We start from the raw sequence: 14,458 nt of genomic DNA, 5'->3' as shown, positions 1-14,458 counted from the left end.
TAAACGTTGATAGATCTAATTAGTATTTTAATTAAATTATAGTACGATAAAATATAAAGTGAAAAGATTTTGTTTTTATAAGAAAAGAAATAAAATTGCATAAAAGAAAAGCAGAGATCTAATATGTTGACTCAATCAAATCTAAGCATAAGAGAGTAACTCGCTTTGGTGGTCATAACTAATTCTTACTCCAGGTTTTACTCAATCAACAAGTCGCTAACCTAGCAGTATCTCTTGATCTTTCACTAAATTAACAAGTTGACAAGAACTACTTATCTCTCAACCTCACAGTCCATACCAGATTGGGGTAAGGGGTTCACGAATAGGTAATATCAATTTTGGGTTAATTCCTACCTAGATGACTTACTAGGGTTGTTAGGCCTAGGGTTTAGGTTCTTCCTATCCCAAATAGCTGATCCGCTAAGAAAACCTATATAAAAATTAATTACCCCCATGTCTATTTGCTAATCCCCCATAAGAGGATTAGTTTCTCATGGATCTCATAAACAATATAAACTTGATGAAGAGGATGAACATGAAAAAAAATCAAGAGTAAAAGTTTAGAGAAATAATAATTTGTAGTGAATAATTGAAGTTCATAAATCTACAAAGAGTTTGTTGAATCCACAAGTCAGATTCTCTAAAGAACTCTAATGAAAATAAACTAAAAAGAAATCCTAAGTACAAAAGAAAATAAAAACTAAAACATAAATTCGAAAGAAAATTCTAAGATATAGAAATGATGTCTCTCAAGTGTTTAGTGAGGCCTATTTATACTATTAGGGTTGCCATTCGTCCCTAGCCCTAGTTTGGCTGACGTTTTTACATTAAATTTCATTTTGCAGACCAAAACACCCTCAGTTCATTAATTTTTCATGTACAGGGCTAGTGTCGCGACATCATCTGCTCTATATCTCAAAACTGATGGCAGTTTGCTTAGCTACGGCTTGGATTCAAGGCTGTGTCGTGACATCCTGTCACATAGATATTTTTTTATGCTAGTTTATATCATAAGGGAATTAATAGTCTAGTGGTTAAGTGTGCTAGTTGTTTCCATAATGTCCCAAGTTCAATCCCCCCTTTTTAATTAAATTTTTTGACAATTTTGAGCTAGTGTGAACACTATTGTTGTCCAACCCATCTTGCCTTGTAGGGAGGATTTCTTTCCCTTTTTGTTAGGTCAACATGCCTTTCACAACCCCCTTTTCACTCTTTTATTCTCTCATGACCCACCTTTCACACCCTTTGTCCCCAAACCTACCTTTTCTTCCCAATAGACCGCCTTGGGTAGCCATTGAACCTAGACACTCCCCATTTCATTTTTATTTTCTCCTTTTTTCTCTCTTCCTCTTCTTAAGCCACTCTTTCACCTTGCGCCTCCATTTTCTCATCTTTTTCTTCCTTTTGACCACCTTTGACATCCTTTTTTCCTTATTTCTCTTCCACTCCACCATCACACAAGGCTATCGCACTTCCACCACACCATCACCTCTCATTCGCCCCCGTCGTCTGCTACCACCAAAATTCTTCAGTTTTCTTCTTTCTTCCTCTTTTCGAAACTCATCTCTATAATCCCTCAGTTTTGATTTTTTATTTATTAAAGATCACTTCTCATCCTATTTTTCTAACTCGTCATTTTATGCATTATAGTGTTGAATCCTCCTCTATAGTCAACTTTTCGGGTAATATTGTTGAGCCTTTTCCTCTGTCATTTCATAAGTATGGAAGATCCTTCGTTCATAACTTTCTTTCGTACTATTACTTCGATTAGAATGTTGCTAACAATGTAACACCCATATCCCATCTCCATTATCGAATTAAAGTTATAAAGTGTTACCGATCAAAACAGAACATTTCACATTATTTCAGAATAGTTAAACAAATAATTTATAAACATATAACAAACAATATCAATTCATGGTATGAATACAATTATGGGCCTTAAATTGGGCTTATGGGGCCTTAAAAAATTGTTTTAGAATAATCCAAGATCAAATCGAAACAAAATAGAAAAAACTTGAAAATTTGCAAAACAGGGGTCACACGGCCGTGTGACATAGCCCATATCATGTGAACATTTGAAGTTAGGACACATGGTCGTGTCCTAGCCCGTGTGTCCACCCATGTGAGTATTTGAAATAAGGCCACACAATCATGTAGTGGGCCATGTGCTAAGCCGTGTGCTAGGTCGTGTTGATACTATACCTAAAATCGATATTGACACATGGTTGTGTGTGTTGACCATGTGTGGCACATGACCGTTTGGTAGGCCGTGTCTCAAGTTGTGTGCACCAAAATATACCTTGAAATTCAAGTTTACCAAAACATGCTTACTTAGTCATCAAGAAACTCGATTTCCATCAATTAAACTCATTCAAAACATGATTAAATCAACTCAAAACATGTCAAAATATCCATCCTAAGTGCCTAACCAATGTGCCCTCATTGACACCACAATTCAATAATCACATTAATATCACATTGCAAACCAAAATATATGCACTCAAGCACTCAATCATTAATAACATTTCATACCAAAACACCAGTCCTTTCAATCCATAACTCAAATTGCCAAATTCACACTCTTTTATAATACTTATACCTTATATATCCAAAAAGTTCCATACTTACATATATACCAAATTCAATCAAACATATTCTTATGTATTTAAAACTATTTAAAGACAAGCACCATTCTAGTCAATAAACTTCACAAATAACCAACATAAAACATATAAATAAAAATCTATCCAATGTACCAAAAACCATCTAAACCACAAGACATTCACAAGTGACCAAAACCCATACTTACGTATATACATTTATATGCTAACATCTAGTCATTTAGGCAATTAAACTTAAACCACATCACAGTTATAAATATCACAAAATAAATTCCTATTACATGCCATTTATAACTGATAACTAGAAGAACTAAGAACTACCAATTTAACGAATGAATAGTGTGATGGTGCTCCGACGAAATTCCAACCGATCGAGCTTTCCGATGATCTATAGGAAAATAAAACAACTAACCTAAGCAATAATGATTAGTAAGTTTGTACAAAGGCAACTTAACATATCGAACATTTTAAGTTAAACAACCAAGCCTAATTTCATTATATCATAAGCTAACTTTCATTTCATATACACATCACCTCACATGATTAATTGGTGTAACATTGCACATATATATAAATTCAAATACTCATTTCAGACATCCTTTTTCCATATTTATAATCTTATGAATATTTGAATATAAATATTTCATATAACCATTTCATATATATAAATGTTTCTATATAATCATTTTGTATAACAATTTCACTTAAACATTTCATCTTACCATATCATTTTCACATTTAACACATAACAATTCAGAAATCACATTTCGTTTCAAACATTCATATAGACATATCATCCCCAAATCACTTACTTTCATTAAACAATGTGAAAACTAAATAAATAGATTAATCATACTGTCAATCATTACGAGACACCTATAGGATTAGTACTAAAATGGTTTATCATATGCTTCATGTACTATTTAATTCAATCCAAGCTAAAACTTATTTGTATATAAATATCTATCTTTAATCACATAATCATTAATATGAAACATATTATAAGATCATTCATGATACAATATTCAAATGGCATTCATCAATATTTCAACATTAAACACATATTTTCATATCTCGATGAACTATAGCAACATGACTCGGATACTCAGGTAACTACACCACACCAAAGGCATCAAAGATGCATACAAAGGCACCGAAGTGCAAACAGAGGCAAAAATGTGCAATCAGAGGCACCAGAGTGCAAATAGAAACACCAAAGTGTTTACAGAGGCACCAAAGTGCAAATAGAAGCACCGTAGTGCAATCCCATACAAGTTGCAAACTGACTTTATTGTCATGCGAATTATATGTTAATCGATTACTACGTTCAAACGAGCATTTTTAACAGAATTCGTCTCACTTATAAATCAAAACATTCCCACTTTATCTATACACAAATTGTAATAAAATCATGTCCATTCATAAATACGTATATATCATATTTCACTTGTATTTAGCAATTCTCAATTTAATCCTCTCTCACCTTAGCAATCATTTGTAGTATGTCAATGTCAATTCATAAAATCACCAACATATGTATATATATAAACAAAATTTGCAGCAAGCAATATATATAAATTCATTGCAATACTCTATGAAATTACCTCAACAATTACAATTGTAAACGTAAAGTCGATGACTAATCTGAAATCTTAGCTTTTCTTGATTCAAGTCCAATTGATTCGTTTCTTAATCTAAATAATATTTTATTCAATTAAACCATTTAAATAAATAAACATTATTAATTAAACTTATAACTCTTATCAATGGGAAAGTTACAAAATTACCCCAATGTTTTACCTTTTATGCAATGTAGTCCCTAAAATCGAAATATGAAATTTAATCATTTTTCATTAAAATTCATGCTAGCTGATTTTCCCTTACTCTTATAACAGCACATACTTTTTCTTATTTCACACAATTTACATTAAATTTTACTATTTCTACAATTTAATCCTTAAACATTAAAGTCATCAAAAATCAATTAACTTTAATAATTTAACAAATAAATTCAACAACACATCAAAATAATTCATGGAAAGTCCCTAAAATTTTTGAAAAAATTACAAATTGACCCCCAGGCTAGCTAGGTTAAGCTAATACAAGCTCAAAAACATAAAAATTACAAGAAACGAGTGAAAATGGTTTACCATGCATGAGAATATTAATGGCCGAACATTTTTCTTCTTGCCATGGTGTTTCAATTGCTAAATTCTTAATGAAGAATATGATGGTTTTAATTTTATTATCATTTATGCCCTTATTAATTAAATTACCATTTATTAACTAATTAAATTTCATGAAATTTGCCATCAAAACCGTCCACTATAATGCTAAATGGAACATTTTCCATTTAAGTCCCCTTATTAATTCTTCTCTAGCCATTTGAAACCATTATCTAATAGAAACTTACTTTTACAAATTTTACAACTTTTACAATTTAGTCCTTTTCGTGTAATTAACTATATAAACATTAAAATTTCTTAACCAAAACTTAATAAAACCTAATAACACTCTGTAAATATTTTATTAAATATTTATGGTTCAATTATAGAAAGGAGGTCTTGATACCTCATTTTCTAAAACCACTTGACTTTAAGAATTAACCACTTGAACTTGATTATACGACTATTTAGCAAATTTTATTAAATCATAACTTCAATAATATTATACATGACTCATAAGTATTAATTAATAATATGTACGAGCTCATTCGTCGAATTTGTGGTCTCGAAACCATTGTGTCTTATACCACTAAAAAACAGGTTGTTACAAACAATTTGTTTATCGTACATTCATGAAGTGCCACTCAAAAATCTCGGAATCGTATCCCACTTGTAGAAGTGTGTGAATTGAAAATCATTTGCGTAAGTTTCACTGAATCACAATCATTTTTAATCAAGGGTTGTTTATTGATTAATCTGTACTAACACGAGTTTTGGTCGAAATCGTAGTGACTTAAGAATCGAACTCTCCCATTTCGAAGTTGGAATCAGATTTGTACAATAAGTTATACAAGGTGTAAGGATTTATTTTTAAAAATAATAGGTGATATTTATTATGATAAAAATAATAAAATGAATAATATAATATTATTATTTTTATATTATTCTATGAATAAGGAAATATTGGGAGATTATGAAAATATTCATAAAAATCAGTAAGATTTTATAAAAGAGGATACCAAGTAAGTATTCCTGAAACCTAAGATCTGTGATGATGATTGTGATTTGATGATTTTTTATAATATGTTATTATGTGGTTTCCATTACTCATGTCATGTGATTTATGGATAATGGAATATGTATGTGCAAGTGATGTGAAAATATGATTATCGATGTTCTGATTTGCATGAAATTATGTTATTATTTTGATCATTTGATTTGTATGTTAAGCATGCCATTGTGAAAAATATATTGAGATCTAATTCACATGTTACGTATGTTATATGTCTGATTTCTGATTCTCATGTAAAGCTTGCCTACTAAAAATCTATTTTGTACGCCATAACAAATGCATGGGGTTGGGAAAAATATGTACAAAGGAAGTATCTGGAAGTAAATCTACATTGTCTGGCAGCTTGTTCACAATATTCTGTATCTGACAGTAAATCTGCAATATATTGTGGTTTGACCACAATAATCTGTTTCTGGCAGCTTGACTGCATTATTTGATGGCTAGACCACAATATTGGTGTGTTATTGGATGGACGAGTTCTGGAGGACTCTTTATGGTGTGTAGTAGAGTTGGGTAGGATCTGTTTTCTGAAAATCTACATTGTTTTCTGAAAACCATTGCATTGACATTGTCATTATACATTTTGCCATATCTGATTCCATGACAGAATATTTAATATGTTGTGATATATTTAAAATGATGTTGTTATTAGTTAAATTTTTTTATTATCATTATTTGTAACCCACAATAGGCTTTATAAGCTCACCCCATTTAAATTCTAATTTTTCAGATAATCAAGGTTAGGATGGGCTTGACTACGGAGGCGCTCTCGTTCATTTTCAAAAAAAAAATATATTTATTGGTATTTGATATTTGGGGACATGTTTTATTACTTTGGGCTTGGACTTTGGTATTTGGATTTGGATTCTTTTGCAAGGTTTTTTTTAAACTATCATAAAAGGGATTTGTGAAAATAACAACTTACGATGGATTTTATTTAAAATAATGTCATGAAAAGCTCAAATATGATGTTCTACAAATTCAATACTATGTTTTCAAAACTCGACTCTATTTGCTTCTGAAACTTATATTTTACGAAGTTTATGTTTAATCCATGTTTATGAATGACAAATGGGTTTTTAAAATAAAAATTGTCCACCGCAATGTTTTAGTTGAAATACGATTTTTCCAAAGATATCAATATTTAAGTTTTCTATCGATGTGTTTGTGGTGTTAATTGATAAATTATTAATCTTGGTTGTAAAATAAACATGTTTTGTTAAATGATTTTTGATGAAATTGCAAATAGGGATTAAATTGTTGAAAATGTAAATATATGGGTTTTATTGTAAAATGTTGGTAATAATGGGTTGTTTCAAGGTCCCTTGTAACATTGGTTAACATGGATTTAGATTAAAATGATTAATGTTCAAGTTATGAGCTTAGGGACTAAATTGTAAAATTTAAAGTATTAAGGGTAATTTCATAATATTAAATAAATATTAGTAATGTATTGAATTGAATACTTGAAGTACTTAATTGAATGAAATTATTTATATAGATCAAGATAAACCATAATCAAACTTAAATCAAGAAAAGGCTAAAGTTACAAATTAGTGTTTAACTCTATATTTATGACCCTAGTTATCGAGGTAAGTTTATATGAATTATGATCATATTAATGTTAGTTAAATTGAATATTTGCTATGTTGTATTAATATAAATGTACTTGAAATTTGCATATATATATCGATGTTTGAGAAATTGACAAATAATGAATCTTGTTTAAACCTTAAGAATTATTAGAATATGAATGACATGTCATTAGGGATTTCATGTTTCGGGTGCTGGTCTTGAATGTTCTACCGATGGCTAAGGTCCTACATTTGTTACGGATTCTCCACAACTCGTGTGAGCAACATTGTGTAGCTAACATTCTACCCCATAGCTCGTGTGAGCAGGCTCATTTCATAGCTCGTGTGAGCACTGTTAAAAAGGAAATGTTACAGTTATATGGAAAGGTACACTATGTGTGTGAGCATTCCTGAGTATCCGATGTAATTTTAAATGGTTCAACGGGTAAGAAAAGGAATTTTATGGTAAGTACATAATGGGATATTGAATCATGATCTATGGAGAGGCTAATGAAATAAATTTTGTGCATATGGAAATCTACTTACATTAGGGTTGAATTCATATATATTATTGATGAACTTGCTAACTTGTGAGTTTGATGATGCTTGTATAGGCTTTTACTAAGCTTATGGTATTAGTAATAACATTATACTTATTCTATAAATTGTGTTAATGAAATGGTAAGTTTTGTTTGAGTTTATACGAGCTTACTAAGCACTCGTTGCTTACGTAGTTACTTTCCTTTGTTTTATAGATTATCGAAAGCTTGATCGGTTGGAAGCTTGTTAGGGATCAATTACACTGTCCAGCAACCATTTCAGTAGTTTTTGTGTATTTTGGCCAATGTTATATGTGGCATGTATAGGAACTTTTCTAATGTTCTTTCTTGAATGTTCAAATGGCTGATTTAGTATGTTTATGCCTTTAAAGTTTATATTTGGCTAGATGGACTTGTAATGTCTTGTTAACTTAGGTCATTTTGACCACTTTTAGGTAATTGAAATGCATGATCTTTTGGTATGTTGTGATGGCTTGGATATGGTCATTTGTGATATGATTTGGTAGATAATTGAGTTAGGGTATATGCTTGAAAAGTAGCTATGTTGCTTTAGTTTGATCCATGATGGTTTGATACAATTGTGGTGCATTTTAATGGCATATTGGTCAGATGAATTAGAATGTTTGAAATGGTATGTTTAGGTGTATTTGAATGATGCTTAAATCCCTTAAATGTGTACCCAAATGGAATGATTCGTTAGGTATAGTTTGGTCTTGAAAAGGTTTGATTTTAGGGTCAATTTTTGGATCACACGGCCTGGGACACGGGCTGTCACATGGCCATGTGACGTACACGACCTGGCTGTACGGTCGTGTATCATTTGCAAATTCAAAGTGTTTTAAGTCAGTGAGTTACACGGCCTAGCACATAGCCTGCAACACGGCTGTGTGTGGTAACATAGAGAGTTGCATGGTTTGACACACGGTCCGCGACATGGCCGTGTGATCCAACCCAGTAAGTTACATGGGTGTGGACACGAGCTGGGACACAACCATGTGTCCCTTATTGGATTGTTACACAGCCTGGGCTTTGTCACACGGCCTTATGTCCCCTGTTTTCAAAATTTTCAACTTTTTTCTAAATTTCTTATTTTGTTTCAATTTAGTCCCGAATTGCTTCTAAGCTATTTTAGGGCTTCGAAGGCTCGATTTAGGGACCAAATGCATATGTTTGATGTGATTTCAATTGAGACTAATTTATTAAATGTTATGATGCTAAATGTTTTTTTGATTGTTCGATAATGCTCCGTAATCGTAATTTAGTGACGGAGATAGGTTAGGAGGTGTTACATTTAGTGTTATTAGAGCTACAGTTTAGTCGGTTCTTAGGCTAAACGTAGCATGTGTGGAGTGTAGAAATACATGCCATTATATAACATGTGATAGTACGATATCTCTTGAATCAAAATGAATTATGTTTTCATATAGATAAAAGATGTCATCCAACTGAGCTGATTCTGATGAGATTAAAAGTAATGTGCAAGCCTTCGTTCACGGAGCAAGTAGTAGTGGGCCCATAATTGAGGGTTGGGGAAGTGAGGCGAAAGAATCCTTCTTCAAAATGATGTTTGAGTGGTTCTTTGAGTTCGTTGTTAGAACTAACCTTATAGCTCAACGACCTCCATCCCCTCCTGTACCCCAACCTATCCCCTTTTATTCTTCAAGGTTTGGAATAAGTACGCGTAGGTATGCCACCAGTTGATAAAATTCGTAAGTATAGAACTGAAGAGTTTCATGGAACAATTGAAGACGACCTTAAAAAAGTTGAATTTTGGTTAGAATATACTATGAGGCTTTTTGATGAACTATCTTGTTCCTTCGTTGAATGTTCAAAATATGCGGTATCTCTGTTAAAAGAATTAGCGTATCAGTGGTTGAATACTTTGATTTTTGTGGTACTAAAGGATCGTGTGAACTAGGATTTCTTTCAAACAGAATCCAGGAAGAAATATGTTAGTCAGTGGTATCTATGTTAGTCAGTGGTATCTCGACAAAAAGCAAAAAAGAGTTCTTTGAGTTAAAATAGGGTCGTATGGCTGTAGCTAAGTATGAAAGAGAGTTCGTGCGACTTAGCAAGTATGCTAGGGAATGTATATCATCTGAGGTTATTATGTGTACCTGATTTGAAGACGGTTTGAATAAATATATCGAATTGCTAGTTGGGATACTAAAATTGAAAGAATTTGTGGTTTTAGTAGATCGAGCACATAAACTTGAAGAACTTAGTAAGGTTAAAGAAAGGTAGATTCTGAGGCTCATGACACTAGTAAACGACCTATGGGAAAATTATTTTTGTCTCCATCGAAGAAATCAAAGGAATTTCATAGTTGTACATTAGCTTCAGTGGGATTTTTGATAAAAGACAAAGGAAAGCAACATTCAAATTCGAGACCTCAGGGTACTTTTGTAGCGAGTGTGGGAAGTGTTCGAAATAATAAACCTAAATGTCAACAGTGCAATAGACAACATTTCAAAGAGTGCAGATTGAGAAACAGGTCATGCTTTAAATGTGGTTCCTATGACCATTTCCCTAGAGATTGTCTTGAAAGATCTGATAGAGAAAAAGCTGAGAATACTCGGTCGACTAACACAACTGTGAGAAGGAGACCACCCAGATTAAGTTTTTCTATGTTTTTCCTTAAGGTTTCATATGTTTTCGATTTAGTCCCGAATCATTTTTAAAGTGTTTCTAAAGCCTAGAGGGCTCGAATAAGAGACAATATGCATGTGTTTGATTGGACTATAATATGATTTACGAAACGTTTTTGAAATGGATGATTTTAAATTATTTTTTATGGTAATTCTTTGTAACCCTATTCCGGTGATGGATACGGGTTAAGGGTGTTACATGTGAAGCTTAGAAAAGTGATTCAGAGTTGATTGCTAAACAGGAACAGATTGAAGAGGCACCTAATTCGGAATTTCATGTTAGTTATGACAATAGTTTATACTTTCGAAATTGAATTTGTGTTCCGAGAAATTTTGATGTCATTTAGAAGATTTTTATAGAAAGCTCACAGTAGTAATTTTTTGATACACCCTAGTAGTGATAAAATGTACAGTGTTTTAAAACAGATGTACTAGTGGTCGGGTATGAAACGAGAGATTTCAAAGTTTGCATCAAAATGTTTGATTTGTCAGCAAGTCAAAGCCGAACATTAGGTACATTTTGGGTTTTTATAGCCTGTGATGATTCCAGAGTGGAAATGGGAATGGGTTACTAAGGATTTTGTATCGGGATTACCTTTGCCTCCACGAAAAAAAGATGCTATCTAGGTTATTGTTGATCATTTGACTAAATCTGCATATTTCATTCCGGTACGTACGGATTATTCACTTGAGAAGTTAACAAAATTGTACGTTTTTGAGATTGTTAGACTGCATGGTGTGCCTGTATCTATTATCTTCGATAGATATCCATGATTTACTTCTAGATTTTGGTGTAAGTTACATGAAGCTCTGGGTACTCGACTGCATTTCAGTACAACATTCCATTCGTAGATCGATGGTCTGTCTGAGCAAATGATTCAGGTACTCGAAGATATGCTCCGTTGTTGTATTATCAGGCGAGTATTAAAATGGCACCGTATGAAGCTTTATATGGTCGAAAATGTCAAACTCCATTATATTGGACTAAACCAAGTGAGAAAAAGCTACTCGGTGTTGATTTAATTCGAGAAACTGAAAAAAATGTCAAAGTAGTACCTGATAGTTTAAAAGCTACATCTGATTGTCAGAAATCACATACAAATTTGAAAAGAAAAGGCATTGAATTTCAAGTTGGCGACAGAGTGTTCTTAAAAAGATCGCCTTGGAGAAAATTTCTCTGTTTTGGCCAAAAAGGAAAGCTTAGTCCACGATTCATTGGGCCGTATGAGATCATTGAGAGAATTGGGCCAGTGGCTTATCGTTTGGCTTTACCATCTGAATTAGAGAAAATACATAACGTATTTCATGTATCGATGTTACGGAAGTATCGATCAGACCCTTCACACATGATTTCACCTGTTGATGTTGAGATTTAACTAGATATGTTGTACAGTGAAGAACCGATTAGAATTTTAGCTAGAGTAGTTAAAGAGCTAAGGAATAAACGAATAGCTTTAGTTAAATTTCTCTAGCAACATCATAGAGTCGAGGAAGCTAGCTAGGAAGTCGAAGAAGCTATGAAAGTACAATACCCGAACCTATTTTCTGGTAAGATTTTCAGGGACGAAAATTCCTTCAGGGGGGAGAGTTGTAACAACCTGTTTACAGTGGTGTTGAAAATAGTGGTTTCGATACCACAATTTTGACTAGTGAGTTATTATGTTAATATTTATTTAATGTCTACGTACGGGATTAGTTTAAGGTGTATTAAAATTATGTTTAAGAAATTTGATGTTTAAATGGTTAATTAGGTAAAAGGACTAAATCGTAAAAGATGTAAAAGTTGAATTCTATTAGTTAAAAGGGTTAAATGGTTATGAAATTTTAAACCAATAGACTAAGATAGTAATTATACCATTTAAAAAGTTAGTGGACAAATATGGACATGGTTTACTTGAAATTTTTTATTATTAATAAGGGTAAAGTGGTAATTTAGTAAATAAACCTAAAATAAACTAAGTGAAAGTTATCATCTTCTTCCATTTTCACTTGCTATTGTCAAAAATCACAATTGTTAGGTTGAGAGCATTTGGCCAAGCTTTCTTTGATGCATGGTAGGTTTTCTAAACCCGTTTTTAATGATTTTATGTTTTTGAGTTTGTTTTAGCTTAATTTAGCTAGCTTGGGGGTTAATTTGCAAAAAATTTAAAGGTTGAAGGACTTACCATGAATGAGTTTGATCTGTTTGTGGTGTTCATTGATAGATTATTAATCTTGGTTGTAAAATAAACATGTTTTGTTAAATGATTTTTGATGAAATTGCAAATATGGATTAAATTGTTGAAAATGTAAATCTATGGGTTTTATTGTGAAATGTTGGTAATAATGGGTTGTTTCAAGGTCCCTTGTAACATTGGTTAACATGGATTTAGGTTAAAATGATTAATGTTCAAGTTATGAGCTCTGGGACTAAATTGTGAAAAGTTAAAGTATTTTTAGGAATTCTGTTTGAATCTTAAGAATTCTTAGGATACTAATGGCATGTCATTAGGGATTTCATGTTTCAGGTGCTAGTCTTGAATGTCCTACCGGTGGCCGAGGTCCTGCATTTGTTGCAGATTCTCTATAGCTCGTGTGAGCAGCATCTTGTAGCTAACATTCCGACCCACAGCTCATATGACCAGGCCCATTTGATAGCTCGTGTGAGCACTATTGAAAAGGAAAGGTTATAGTTATATGGAAAGGCACACTATGTGTGTGAGCATTCCTGAGTATCCAATGTAATTCTAGATTGTTCAACAGGTAAGTAAAGGAATGGCATGGTAAGTACATAATGGGATATTGAATCATGATCTATGGAAAGGCTAATGAAATAAATGTTGCTCATGTGGAAATCTACTTACATTATGGTTGAATTCATATATATTTATGAACTTACTAACTTGTGAGTTTCATAATGCTTGTATAGGCTTTTACTAAGCTTATGGTCTTGGTAATGACATTATACTTATTCTATAAATTATGCTAATGTAATGGTAAGTTTTGTTTGAGTTTATACGAGCTTACTAAGCACTCGTTGCTTACCTAGTTACTTTCCTTTGTTTTATAGATTATCAGAAGCTTGATTGGTTAGAAGCTTGTCGAGGGATCAATCACATTATCTAGCAACCATTTCTGTAGTTTTGGTGTATTTTGGCCAATGTTATATGTGGCATGTATAGGACCTTTTCTAATGGTATTTCTTGAATGTTCAAGCTGTTGATTCAGTATGTTTATGCCTTTGAAGTTTATGTTTGGCTTAGATGGACTTGTAATATCTTGTTAAATTAGGTCATTTTGACCACTTTTAGGTAATTGAAATGCATAATCTTTTGGTATGTTGTGATGGCTTGGAAATGATCATTTGTGATATGATTTGGTAGATAATTTAATTAGGGTATATGCTTGAAAAGTAACTATGTTTCTTTAGTTTGATCCATGATGGTTTGATACAATTGTGGTGCCTTTTAATGGCATATTGGTTAGATGAATTAAGATGTTTGAAATGGTATGTTTAGGTGTATTTGAATGATGTTTAAATCCCTTGAATGTGTGCCCAAATGGAATGATTGGTTAGGTATGGTTTGCTCTTGAAAGGGCTTGATTTTAGGGTCAATTTTTGGATCACACGGCCTAGGGCATGAGCTATCACACGGCCATGTGACGCACATGGCCTAGCTACACAGTCGTGTGTCATTTACAAATTCCAAGTATTTTAAGTCAATGAGTTACACGGCCTAGCACTCGGCCTGCGACACGGTCATATGTGGCAACTCATAGAGTTACACGGTGTGACACACGGTCTGCGACATGGCCGTGTGACCCAACTCAGTGAG

This window comes from Gossypium raimondii, chromosome 11 (genome assembly GCF_025698545.1).
Source record: "Gossypium raimondii isolate GPD5lz chromosome 11, ASM2569854v1, whole genome shotgun sequence".
Classification (NCBI taxonomy): Eukaryota; Viridiplantae; Streptophyta; class Magnoliopsida; order Malvales; family Malvaceae; genus Gossypium; species Gossypium raimondii.
This window is presented reverse-complemented; position numbering follows the sequence as displayed.